This window comes from Camellia sinensis, chromosome 4 (assembly GCF_055761805.1).
Source record: "Camellia sinensis isolate YWXY chromosome 4, ASM5576180v1, whole genome shotgun sequence".
In the NCBI taxonomy this organism is placed as follows: domain Eukaryota; kingdom Viridiplantae; phylum Streptophyta; class Magnoliopsida; order Ericales; family Theaceae; genus Camellia; species Camellia sinensis.
The window spans coordinates 215,020,966-215,035,147 of record NC_138964.1 but is presented as its reverse complement, the minus strand read 5'-3'; positions in this window follow the sequence as shown (position 1 = coordinate 215,035,147).

Genomic DNA, 14,182 nt, shown 5'->3' with positions numbered 1-14,182 from the left:
ATTAGGACATCATTCATTCAGTAGCAGTATTATTTCAGAAAACAGTACAGTTCAATTGTTCAGAAGATAATCATATTTGAACATATTTTTACACAGTTGTTACTCACAGAGTTCTGGGCTACAGTTAAGCTAGAGCGCGTCCTCAGATGCCAACCCTACACAGTTTACAGGATGAACACACACTAAGTTCACATTCGGGAAACAAAGACTTAGTCCCTACTTAGACTCGGTGTGGTTCTACATCTATATCCTCATTAAAATGCCTTAAACTAGGCCTAAGAATGCCTAGGATGGGATGAGGATGCAAAGATGCACTTTAAAAGTATTTTCAGAATTTTCAAAAAATAGGGGTCCCGCTCGAGCGTCGATTACTCCGCTCGAGCGGACATGCAGACAAAGGTTTCCGCTCGAGCTCAGACTTACTCGCTCGAGCGTACTGCAAAACAGTCAAAAGTGCTGGATAGGTGAAATTCATGCTCGATTGGGCGCTCGACACCCGCTCGAGCGTAAGACACAATGTCCCGCTCGAGCGTAAATTACTCCGCTCGAGCGGACTTCAAAACAGTGTAAAGTGCTGAGAGCACGAATTTCACGCTCGAGCGCTAGTCACTCCGCTCGAGCGTGAGTCCAAAATCTGGAAATTCCAAATTCGAACCTCAAGCTCAAAACCAAGTTTTAAAACATAAATTTTGATCCTCTTGGGCTAATTTGCTGGAAAACATTTGTAAACTCATAGAACAACATGTTTCAAAGGTCAATTGTAAAACCAAAGCCCCAAAGGAAGATCAATTCAACTCAATTTCAAACCAAATTTCAAGAACATAACTTCAATTGAACATGCAAGACTTTAAGCAACTTTCAAGCTTCAAATAATTGCTCTAGTGAGCCAATCTTTACAAAACATGATAAATTCGTGCACTAAAACTCTAATATGAACATGCAAGTAACAATCTTCCATGAAAACAACTTCAAACTCATCAATATAGGCATGCATGCAAGGAATGAGCTTCAATTCAACATTATAAGGCTCAATCTAGGCTTAGATCACTAAGGACACAAGAACCATGCATGAATCAATTCAAAAACAAGTTCAAGAAGGTGGATGTTCTACCTTAAGTCTTGTATTCAAGTGTAGAAACTCAATTTGCACAAACTCTCTACAATTTCTTCAAGTTTCCAAGAAAACTTCAAGATGAACAACTCAATTCTCTCAATCCCTTCTCTAAGTCGGCTATGCTCTCAAGGAATGGCTGAAGAAAATGTTTTGTCTAAGTAATATGTAGGTAATGGCCCACTATAATGGCAAAGTTGCGATTAAGTCCAAGTTTGCAATTTATCAATAATTAATCTAATTTAAACATACCAAATCACATTTTAATTAAATATGCCATAAAATCACATTAATTCTAATTATCATAAATCGTCAATCAATTTCAGATTCGGCCGCCGATAAGGCCTTCAATTTGCAGTTTAAACATAAAACATGAACAGATAATTAAACAGTCAAACAGATAGACATGCATTTAAACTAGTACTTTCAATCAATTAGTTCAGTATTCCAGTCAGTTCAATTACTAATCATGTTCAGTCTCAGTTTAGCAGTAATCAGTAGCGTTATCAATGATCAGTGGTGAGGGTTATTACAGTCTCCCCTCCTTATAAAGAGTTTGGTCCTCCAAGCTCGAATTACCTTCGTTTTGGAAGAAAACAGGATTCAGTGGGAACAGTTCAGGATATCTCTTGGCCATGTCATCTTCCCTTTCCCATGTGGCATACATGCCACCATGGTTTTGCCAGTCCACCTTCACTAACGGAATATCTTTGTTTCTCAACTTTTTGATCCGTCTGTTTACAATCTGAACAGGCCGTTCTTCATAAGTGTAGTCATCACTTAGCACTACACGGGTCGGCTCTATCACATGAAAAGGATCCTGGAGGTAGTCCCTCAACATAGAAATGTGGAAGACGTTATGCATATGCTCTATTTCAGGAGGAAGCGCTACTTGATACGCCACCGTACTGATTTTCTCAATAATCTCATACGGTCCGACGTATCTCGGCGCTAACTTACCTTTGACTCCAAAACGAGTCTGGCCTTTCATTGGTGTCACCTTCACAAAAACGTGATCACCTACTTCATACTCCCTGTCTCGTCTTCTGACATCCGTATAACTTTTCTGTCGGCTCTGTGTGGTTTTCAGTCTCTGTTGGATCAGTTTTACTTTTTCTATAGTTTCATAGACAATCTTAGGCCCAAGCAAAGGCCCATCTCCAACTTCTGCCCAGCAAATCGGACATCTACATTTTCTGCCATACAATGCCTCGAAAGGCGCCATACCAATACTTGAATGGAAGCTGTTGTTGTAGGCGAATTCAGCCAATGGCAAATGACTTTCCCAATTTCCCTGAAAATCAAGGACACACATTCTCAGTAAGTCCTCTAGAGTCTGAATGGTTCTTTCTGACTGGCCATCTGTCTGAGGATGGTATGCACTACTCCGTCTCAGTTCGGTACCCAATGCAGTTTGTAGGCTTTGCCAGAATCTCGATGTAAATTTCGAGTCCTTATCAGAAACAATGGACACAGGCACTCCATGCAGTCTAACAATCTCATCAATATAGAGTATAGCCAATTTGTCCGCATTATAAATTGTTTTGACAGGTAAGAAGTGAGCAGATTTAGTCAGTCTATCAACAATAACCCAAATTGAGTCCATACCTTTATTGGAGCAAGGTAAACCAACAATGAAATCCATGGTGATATGTTCCCATTTCCACTCCGATATAGGTAAGGGTTGCAGTAAGCCTGTGGGTCGTTGATGTTCAGCTTTAACTTGTTGGCAATGAAGACATTTTGATACAAAATCAGCAATCTCCTTCTTCATTCCCGGCCACCAGAAATTCAATTTCAAGTCTTGATACATTTTTGTATTTCCTGGGTGGATAGACAGTTTCGAATTATGGCCTTCATGTATAACTCTCTTTTTAAGTTCAGAGTCATTCGGTACACACAATCTTCCCTGAAATTTCAGTACATTATTCTCAAATTTGAAATTCGGTCTCGGTTTAGATTCTCATTCATCGATGATCTTCTTCAAGACGTCATCTTGTTGCTGTCTCTCTTTAATCTCTTCAATCAGTGCCGGTTGAGCAGAAATAGCAGCTATTGTTCCACCTTGTTCTCGCAAAACAATCTCAATTTCAGACTTTTCAAGGTCACAAAGCAACTCTTTCTGTCCAGTGAGTAAACAGGCTAAGTTCCCGATCGATTTTTGACTCAGTGCATCGGCAACAGTGTTGGCTTTCCCGGGATGGTACAAAATCTGTAGGTCATAGTCTTTAATCAATTCTAGCCATCTCCGCTGTCTCATGTTCAGTTCTTTCTGTGTGAAGAAATATTTCAAACTCTTGTGGTCAGTATATACTCCACATGTCGCCCCATAAAGGTAGTGACACCAGATTTTCAATGCAAATACTACTGCAGTAAGTTCCAGATCATGGGTCGGGTAGTTCTTTTCATGCGGTCTTAGTTGTCAAGAAGCATAGGCAATAACTCTCTCATTCTGCATTAAAACACATCCCAAACCCTTATGAGAAGCATCACTAAAAATGGTAAAACCATCCGTACCTGAAGGTAGGGTAAGAACCGGTGCAGTCACAAGTCGAGTTTTCAACTCTTGGAATGCTGATTCCCTTTGGTCAGTCCAGTCAAATGATATCCCCTTTTGAGTCAATTGAGTCAACGGTAAAGTAATTTTGGAGAAATCTTTGACAAATTTTCTGTAATATCCAGCAAATCCCAAAAAGCTTCGGACTTCTGTAACATTTGTTGGTCTAGGCCAATTCACTACTGCTTCAACTTTCTATGGGTCAACTGAAATTCCATCCTTGCTAATAACATGTCCCAAAAACATAACATGATCAAGCCAAAATTCACATTTAGACAGTTTAGCATACAGTTTCTGTTCTCTTAGGGTCTTTAAGGCAAGTTTCAGATGATGTTCATATTCTTCTCTACTCTTGGAATAAATCAGAATGTCATCTATGAATACAACAATAAAGTCATCGAGGAATGGTTTAAAGATTCTGGTCATGAGGTCCATAAATGCAGCAGGTGCATTGGTAACTCCAAAAGGCATAACTAGGAATTCGTAATGTCCATACCTCGTTCGAAAAGTAGTTTTATCAATGTCTTCTGGTTTAACTTTCAGCTGATGATATCCGGATCTGAGATCAATCTTAGAGAAAAATTGAGCACCCTTTAACTGATCAAATAAGTCATCAATACGCGGAAATAGATATTTATTTTTCACAGTTACCTTGTTCAATTCACGGTAGTCGATACAGAGTCTTAGTGAGCTGTCTTTCTTTTTCACAAATAAGACAGGTGCGCCCCACGGTGAAGTACTAGGCCTGATGAACTTTTTGTCTAACAGTTCTTGCAGCTGAACTTTCAGTTCTTTTAATTCAGTAGGTGCCATTCTGTATGGAGCTTTAGATACTGGCTGTGTACCCGGAATTACATCAACAGTGAACTCAATCTCCCTATAAATCAAATTCCCTGGTAGATTATCCGGAAAAACATCTGGGAATTCTCTGACTATAGGAATACTGTTCACATTAGTACTATCATCAGTAGGTACAGTCAATACATAACACAGATACCCTTTACACTCCTTCTTAATCAATTTACAGGCTTTCATGGATGAAATCAGATACGGGGGAGGTACTACTCCAACCCCATTAAACACAAATTCGGGTAAACCAGGTGGACGGAAAATCACTTGTTTAGTTACACAGTCAATAGTAGCATGATATTTTTGTGACTAGTTCATTCCCAATATTACATCAAAATGGTCAATGTTCAATGGCAGTAAATCGATATACAGATGCATATCCCCAACAATAATTTCACATGCAGGGTACATATAAGCACAAGTCATAGATCCCCCAATTTCACATGCAGGGTACATATAAGCACAAGTCATAGATCCCCCAACAGGTGAAGAGACAGCTAACAGATAATTCATGGGTTCTAATGGTCTATTCAATTTTCGCAAAAAGGCATGTGATACGTATGAATGTATAGACCCCGGATCAATCAGTACATAAGCATTTTGGGTACAAATAGAGACGATACCTGACACGACGGTCTCGGTATTTTGTATGTCTCCCGGTACGAGTGCGAACACTCGGCCTTGCCTCATAGGCTTTTTCCCAGTAGCTTTGGGGTTGGGTTTTGGTGGAGCAGTTGATGTTGCGCCACTGGCTGCAGCTTTACTATTGCCCTGAGGAGCAGAGGGGCAATCTTTTACCATGTGGCCCACCTTGCCACACCTGTAACAAGCACCAAATAACTTATAACAAACCCCTTTGTGTTTCTTACCACATTCAGAACAGGGTCGTATGGAACCACTTCCCTGACTGGAACTGGTGGTTGACCCTGAGTTTTGCTTTTTGTTCAGTGGGTTGTTTCTGCCTTTCTTGAATTTAAAACCCCGTTTTTTCCCGCGCCGCTCAGTTGCGGGTGTTTCAGTCTGTTTCAAAGCTTCAATGTTTGCTTTAGCCATGATTGCTCTGTCAAGAACATCTACATACTTCAACAGTTTCAGTACATTTATTCTGTCAAGAATTTCCACATTTAGGCCGCCTTCAAACTTCCTGGCCTTTTTGTAGTCCGTGTCCACCATGTGTGGTGCATATCTAGCAAGTTCAGTGAACTTTGTTTCATACTCTCCTACGGACATGGTACCTTGTTTCAGCTATTCAAATTCAGTCACCTTTCTGTCCCTGACACACTGAGGGAAGTACTTTTCGAAGAAGGACTCCTTAAATTGAGCCCAGGTCATGACAGTATTTGGATCACGGATTAACATCCGCCACCTTCTCGCCTCTTCTTGCAAGGTAAAGGTGGCCAACAATACTTTATGTGCTTCAGAGTACGGGAACATTTCAAATAACTTTTCTGTTTCAAGAACCCAAGCTTCAGCCTTTAAGGGTTCAAGGCCTTCCTGAAAGGATGGCGGTTTCATCTTGCTAAATTTCTGTGTTAGAGCTATGATATCATCATTAACAGGTGGCTCTGGTTGTATTGGAGGAGGTGGAGGCTGTTGGTTCTGTTGTTGTTATAGTCTTGCGGTTAATAGTTCCACCATTCTCTCCAACCTCGCCATTCTTGCCTCAGAGGATTCAGTTTCATTAGCAGTGCTTGCATTATCCATTTCACTATATGTAACATAGTAATAATAAACATAGGAAGTTGCATACTTTAAACATTTAAACATGAGCAGTTACATGTTTCAACACATTAACACATATTCATGTCATGTCCACACACACTTTTCATTCTCATGTGAAACCCTAATTACTTTTCTAGGACACCCTATAGCTCATTTGGACACGTGTATGCGGTATAACTCGTGGTTAAGTATCGCTCTGATACCACTCTGTCACAACCCAAACCTGCCCATATGGGTTTAGCACCGTAACCGGCCAGTAATCCGAGATTACCGAAGGCTTGCTTAATAGTAATACAGTAATACAGAGTACAAGGGCATGGTGGAAGCCAAGACAGTAAGTAAATAGTGTCCAATGAGCTGTGACGGTCTGTATGCAAAAAGACTTTTCATACATATATACAATCAGTGCAAAACAGTTTGTACAACATTTACAATCATCCAGGTCAGGGACTTAATCTCTATAAAATAGTACAGTACAGTGTATCAGTCTATACAACATTACAAAACAGATTTAGAGACAGACGGGAGAAATTAAAACACCCCTAAGCCATAGCTAGGCAAGCTCGGAACCTCGCAGTGAGGCACATAGGTTGGCTTGACAAAACTGGAGTTACCCTGACGCTTCTAGCAATGGTTCGGTGCCTGTACACCTATATATATATATATGAGCAGTGAGCTAAAGCCCAGTGAATAACATAATGCGTACAGAGGTTAAGAATGAATGTCCTTACAGTATTGAAAACAATTATTTCAATCAGTATGTCAGTTATTCAGTCATTACAGTCATATGTGGTACATCTAGTAGCAAAAGAGTACAGTAGGTCTTATCAGACCGAACAGTCAGTTGATGGCCATCATATCAGTAAACAGTAGTGGTTCCAACATGGGAACCGACAGAGATCTCTGTAACAGTAGCAGTAACAGTAACAGTAACAGTAACAGTAACAGTAGTTGCTAAGGATGCCACAATACAGTTCACAATTAGGACATCATTCATTCAGTAGCAGTATTATTTCAGAAAACAGTACAGTTCAATTGTTCAGAAGATAATCATATTTGAACATATTTTTACACAGTTGTTACTCACAGACTTCTGGGCTATAGTTAAGCTAGAGCGCGTCCTCAGATGCCAACCTTACACAGTTTACAGGATGAACACACACTAAGTTCACATTTGGGAAACAAAGACTTAGTCCCTACTTAGACTTGGTGTGGTTCTACATCTATATCCTCATTAAGATGCCTTAAACTAGGCCTAAGAATGCCTAGGATGGGATGAGGATGCAAAGATGCACTTTAAAAGCATTTTCAGAATTTTCAGAAAACAGGGGTCCCGCTCGAGCGTCGATTACTTCGCTCGAGCGGACATGCAGACAAAGGTTTCCGCTCGAGCTCAGACTTACCCGCTCGAGCATAGTGCAAAATAGTCAAAAGTGCTGGATAGGTGAAATTCATGCTCGATTGGGCGCTCGACACCCGCTCGAGCGTAAGACACAATGTCCCGCTCGAGCGTAAATTACTCCGCTCGAGCGGACTTCAAAACAGTGTAAAGTGCTGGGAGCACGAATTTCACGCTCGAGCGCCAGTCACTCCGCTCGAGCGTGAGTCCAAAATTTGGAAATTCCAGATTTGAACCTCAAGCTCAAAACCAAGTTTTAAAACATAAATTTTGATCCTCTTGGGCTAATTTGCTGGAAAACATTTGTAAACTCATAGAACAACATGTTTCAAAGGTCAATTGTAAAACCAAAGCCCCAAAGGAAGATCAATTCAACTCAATTTCAAACCAAATTTCAAGAACATAACTTCAATTGAACATGCAAGACTTTAAGCAACTTTCAAGCTTCAAATAATTGCTCTAGTGAGCCAATCTTTACAAAACATAATAAATTCATGCACTAGAACTCTAATATGAACATGCAAGTAACAATCTTCCATGAAAACAACTTCAAACTCATCAATATAGGCATGTATTCAAGGAATGAGCTTCAATTCAACATTATAAGGCTCAATCTAGGCTTAGATCACTAAGGACACAAGAACCATGCATGAATCAATTCACAAACAAGTTCAAGAAGGTGGATGTTCTACCTTAAGTCTTGTATTCAAGTGTAGAAACTCAATTTGCACAAACCCTCTACAATTTCTTCAAGTTTCCAAGCAAAATTCAAGATGAACAACTCAATTCTCTTACTCCCTTCTCTAAGTCGGCTATGCTCTCAAGGAATGACTGAAGAAAATGTTTTGTCTAAGTAATGTGTAGGTAATGGCCCATTATAATGGCAAGGTTGTGATTAAGTCCAATTTTGCAATTTATCAATAATTAATCTAATTTAAACATACCAAATCACATTCTAATTAAATATGCCATAAAATCACATTAATTCTAATTATCATAAATCGTCAATCAATTTCAGATTCGGCCGCCGGTAAGGCCTTCAATTTGCAATTTAAATATAAAACATGAACAGATAATTAAACAGTCAAACAGATAGACATGCATTTAAACTAGTACATTCAATCAATCAGTTCAGTATTCCAGTCAGTTCAATTACTAATCATGTTCAGTCTCAGTTTAGTAGTAATCAGTAGCGTTATCAATGATCAGTGGTGAGGGTTATTACAGGAGGGGAATACGCTGAGCCTCTTACTAGAACCAGGGATAGAAGCAATTCATTGCGCAGACATAATTTGGTGGATCGAACAACTAAAGGTGAGAATCAAGCCAAGTTAGAGCACCATACCAGGGCCTCCAATGCACTCATTGCAGATGGCATCCATGAGGTCAATAGACCAAGATCATTGTAGGATTCGTAGTATCTTCACGAAACTGGATTCTAACCCATTACCACAATACTTATCCATGGATTCTATGAAAATATTGATTTAGAACTGCCACGGGGCAGGAAATAACACCTTCAAGCGCAACTTAAGAGAACTCCTCAACACCCATAAACCTGAAATTCTGGTCTTTATGGAAATTAAAGTTCCATTTAGTTCCCTAGGAAATTTCTTTAATAATCTAGGATTCTTAGCCTCCACAGTGGTTGATTCCATAGGTAGAATGGGAGGAATATGGATGCTCTAGGACACGACCCATGTTAATGTTCGAACCTCTTCTGTTTCTAACCAATATATTCAAGCCACCATCCACAGAGAACACTATGAAGAATTGATCTTTTCTGCAGTCTATGCTAGCCCCAACCCAGCAATTAGAAATAATCTTTAGGAGGATCTGGAGAGGACAACTTCCAATATGCACCAACCTTAGTTGGTTGCTGGAGACTTCAACGACTTCATTGACCTAAGTGAAAGAAGGAGCTTCTCTCCCAACCATACATTTACTAGAACACAGAGATTCAGAGACAGAATCAACAATTGCAACCTTATTGACTTGGGTAGTGTAGGCCCCCAACTTACCTGGACCAATAACAGACAAGGTTTTGCCAACATAATGAAATGATTGGACAGAACAATGAGCAACAACCAATGGCGAGCCCTCTTCCCCGAAGGCACTGTAAGGACTCTACCTCACACTTACTCAGACCACTCCCCCTTGGTGGTCTTCACCCAAGGTAGACATCCTTCTAACTAGCTGAATAGGCCTTTTAGATATGAAGCAGTTTGGTTTTGTCATTCTAATTTTATTCATGTTGTTCAGAATTCGTGGCTGAAAATGTCCAATAACCTTTTAGAAGCCATTGATACCTTTACTGACAATGTTAAAATCTGGAATAAGAAAGTGTTTGGTAACATTTTCAATAGAAAAGAACCCTTCTTGCTCATATTGAGGATATCCAAAAAGCCAAAGCACTTGCCTTCTCTCATAATCTCCACTTTTTAGAAAAGGACTTGGTCAAACAGTTCAACAACACTCTTTTTCAAGAAGAAATTTTTTGGTTTCAAAAATCCAGATCCAAATGGCTGACTTTGGGGGACAAACACACTAGATTTTATCATATTTTTACCCTTAACAAAAGGAGGAAACTTAAAATTAATGTTCTTAAAGATGATGAGGGCAATTGGATTTCTGGAATGAATGATCTTAAAGCTCACATCATCGACCACTTTACTAACCTTTTCAAGTTTGAAGAGACTACCATTGTTGAGGGTGGAATAATATTGCTAGAACTAGACTCACACCCGAAGATAATGATAGGCTCTTAGTTCCCATTTCCAACTCTGAAATATGGTAGGCCATCAAAAACATCAAAGCTTTCAAAGCTCCAGGCAAAGATGGTATTCAAGCTATTTTTTTATCATCAATATTGGAACATTGTTGGCCTCTCTTTTTGTGATTTCATCAAAACATGCTTTCAAAATAAACTTGTCCCTCAGGAAACAAATGAAACTCAAATAGTCCTCATACCTAAACTTGACAACCCTGAGACCATTAAACAATTCAGGCCTATTAGCCTTTGCAATGTCACCTATAAGGCCATTACCAAGATTATTGTCAATAGAATTAGATCCCTTCTCCCTGACCTCATTAGTCCTAACTAGAGTAGTTTTATACCTGGCAGAACTACAACTGATAATATTATCATTAACCCGAAAATTATTCACACTCTTAGGCTCAAGAAAGTCAAATTTGGGGGTATGGTTCTCAAAATTGACCTGGAAAAAGCTTATGATAGGTTCTCTTGGGATTTCATCCAACATTCTCTTAAAGAATTTGGCCTTAATTCAGATTGGATTACCCTTATTATGAACTGTGTTTCTACTGTTAGATCTTCTATTATCTGGAATGGTGAGACCTTCCCCAGCATTAACATGGGAAAAGGCCTCCATCAAGGAGACCCTTTCTCCCCCATCTCTTTGTCATTTGCATGGAAAATCTTTCAAATAAGATTAAAATTCAAACTGATAGTGGTAGATAGAAGGGACTTAAGGCCTCCAAACATAGCCCTCTTATCTCTCACCTGTTTTTTGCTGATGATCTCATTTTGTTTGCCAAAGCTAATGATAGAAATTGTGAATGTATTATGGAAGTTCTCTCTGAGTTTTGTGACATGTCTGGTCAAAAAGTTAACCTGCTTAAATCCAAAATGTTTTTCTCTCCAAACCTTTCTCAAAGTGAAGCCCTCCCTCTCAGCCATATATTTGGCATACCTTTGACTGATGACTTAGGTAAATACTTAGGCATACCCATTCTCCACCACAGAATTAACAAGACTCTCATAAAGGATGTCATTGAGAAAATGTCCAAAAAACTTTCTAGATGGAAAGCCAAGAGCCTGTCCTTAGCTAGTAGAACTACACTAGTGAAATTTGTCACATCTACTATACCTAACCACTTGATGCACACCTTGGAAATCCCCAGACATGTTTGTGACCACATTGATAAACTGAATAGAAACTTTCTGTGGGGTAGCACTGAAGGAGGTTAGGAAAATTCATCTTGTTAACTGGAACCAAGTGTGTAAAAACAAAAAGCATGGTGGGCTTGGTATCAGGAAAGCTAGAGAGCAAAATTCAGCTTTTATTTCCAAATTGGGCTGGAAGTTAATTAGTAATGCTGAGGATCTTTGGTGTAAAGTTCAAAAAACAAAATACCTCAGAAATAATACTTTATCCAACTAGCCAACCAAAAGAAGAGTCTCTCACACTTGGAAAAGCATTATCAAGAATATGGATGTATTGGATAAGAATATCAAGTGGAATGTGGGTACATGGGAGAACATCTCCTTATGGACTGACTGGTGGTGCGGATCACAGTCTCTTTGCAAAAAATACCAAGGACCTCATATTGATAACACCATTAGAGTAAGTTCTATTCTAGATGATAAGGGACAATGGAATCTGTCTTTTATTGAAATAGTCATATCTCAACAAGACAAGGAAGACATTCTCACTATATTCAGCCCCAGGTATGTGACATTCACTGATGGCCCAATTTAGAAGGGCTCTACCAATGGTAACTACTCCACTGCAGCAGCATACCAAGCCTTATCAGGACAGGATAACAATGGGGAAGACTGGCAGTGGCTGTGGAAGATGAAGGCTCCTTAAAAAATTAAAAGCTTCATGTGGTTAGTGGTGCAAGATAAACTCCTAACCAATCACCAGAGGCTAATCAAAAATCTTACCTTGGCTGACACTTGTCCCAAATGCCAGCGCAGTAGGGAAGACATCTTCCATCTTCTCAGAGGTTGTCCTAAAGCAAAATCAGTTTGGCTATTTCTGAGAGACTCCAACTGGTGGCAACAAAGCATATCTACTTCAATTCAGGATTGGATCAAAACTAACCTTAAAAGTACGGTGCAAGTCAATGAAATACAATGGTCCTTAGTCTTCATAACAACACTTTGGAACATCTAGAAGAAAAGAAACAGAGTGGTCTTTGAGAACCACACTCAACCCCCATCTGTCAGTGTCAAGCTTATTTTAGAGCAAGCAAGGGCAGCTCAACAAGCATTTCAGAATTTCCTCAATCCAAATTACATACACCCTATGCTAACTAATTGGTCTTGTCCTATTGCAGGTAAACTTAAACTCAACACTGATGGCTGCTCCAAAGGTGATCTAGGACAGTCGGGCTATGGTGGACTACTCAGAGATGAAGTTGGCTCCTGGATATGGAGTTACCATGGTTACCTAGGCCGTTGCACTAGCCTAGAAGCGGAAATCTGGGGCATATACAGAGGACCGACCATTATTATGCAAGGGTTATCCAACATTACCATTGAAACTGACTCTCAGAATGCAATGGAAATGCTCAGAGAAGGTGCTTCCACTACTTCACCCTATCGAGCCATTATTGAAGATGCTAAATTCCTTCTCAGTAGGTGCCAATGCTCTATCTAGCATACTCCTAGAGAAGGAAACCATAGTGCTGATGCTTTGGCCAACATTGGAGTTAATAAACAAGAACATCTTGTGTATCTTGAGAACCTACCTAGCTCTTTACTTTCTTTTCTTATCACTGATATGGTGAATGCTAACTTTGTAAGGGATTAACTTATCCCAGGACTGCTCTGTCTGGAACTCTTTGTTTAACTTATTCCTATGAATCAAAAAAACAAAACAAAACAAACACTACTTAGCAACTTAAATCTATAATCCAACAGTTATACCAAACAGATTAACAGCTTCTGATTAAAGTTATAATCTATTATCTATTTTAACTGCTACACCAAACGGGGCCATAAATAGGAGCATAAGATTCACTTTATATAAGTAAACAATTACTTGTTCCTTCTTTTCCTGATGTGAGATTGTAAAATAAAAGTTAAATGAAAGTTAGCCAATGGAGGTTTTCTTAATTGTTTAAAATTAAGAAAATTCAATAATTTATATAAATTGGAGTATAAGATTCACTTTATGTAAATGAAACAATTCACTTGTTTCTTTTTTTTTCCCGATGTGAGATTGTAAAATAAAAGGTAAATGGAAGCTAACCAATACAAATTTTCTTAATTGTTTAAAATTAAGAAAATTCAATAATTTTAGAATGAGGGTTTGGACTTTTCCCTCAAAACCCCCTTTATAAGATTGACTTTATATAAGTGAAACAACTCACTTTTTTATTTATTATTTATTTATTTTTTTCCGAGGTGAGATTGTAACACTATATATAAGTGAAACAACTCATTTTTTCTTTCTTTTCTCGATGTAGAATTGTAATTATTTTAAGGTTAAATATTATGAGAGTTTCAAAATCTCAAACAAAATTATTTTTAAAATTAAAATGTCTATGTGAGATTATAAAATAAAAGTTAAATGGAATCCAGCAAATGGAAATTTTCTTAATTATTTAAAATTAAGAAAATCAAAAAAATGAGTATGAGATATTGATCATAGGGCTTCTCATTAAAAATTTATTTTTGCTTATATAAATTAGTTTATTTCAAATTTAATTAATATATTTTGATAAAATCGCTAAAATTACAGTTAAGCCAACGAATCAATCAAATCAAAAATGATTTAGCCTAATCGGCTAG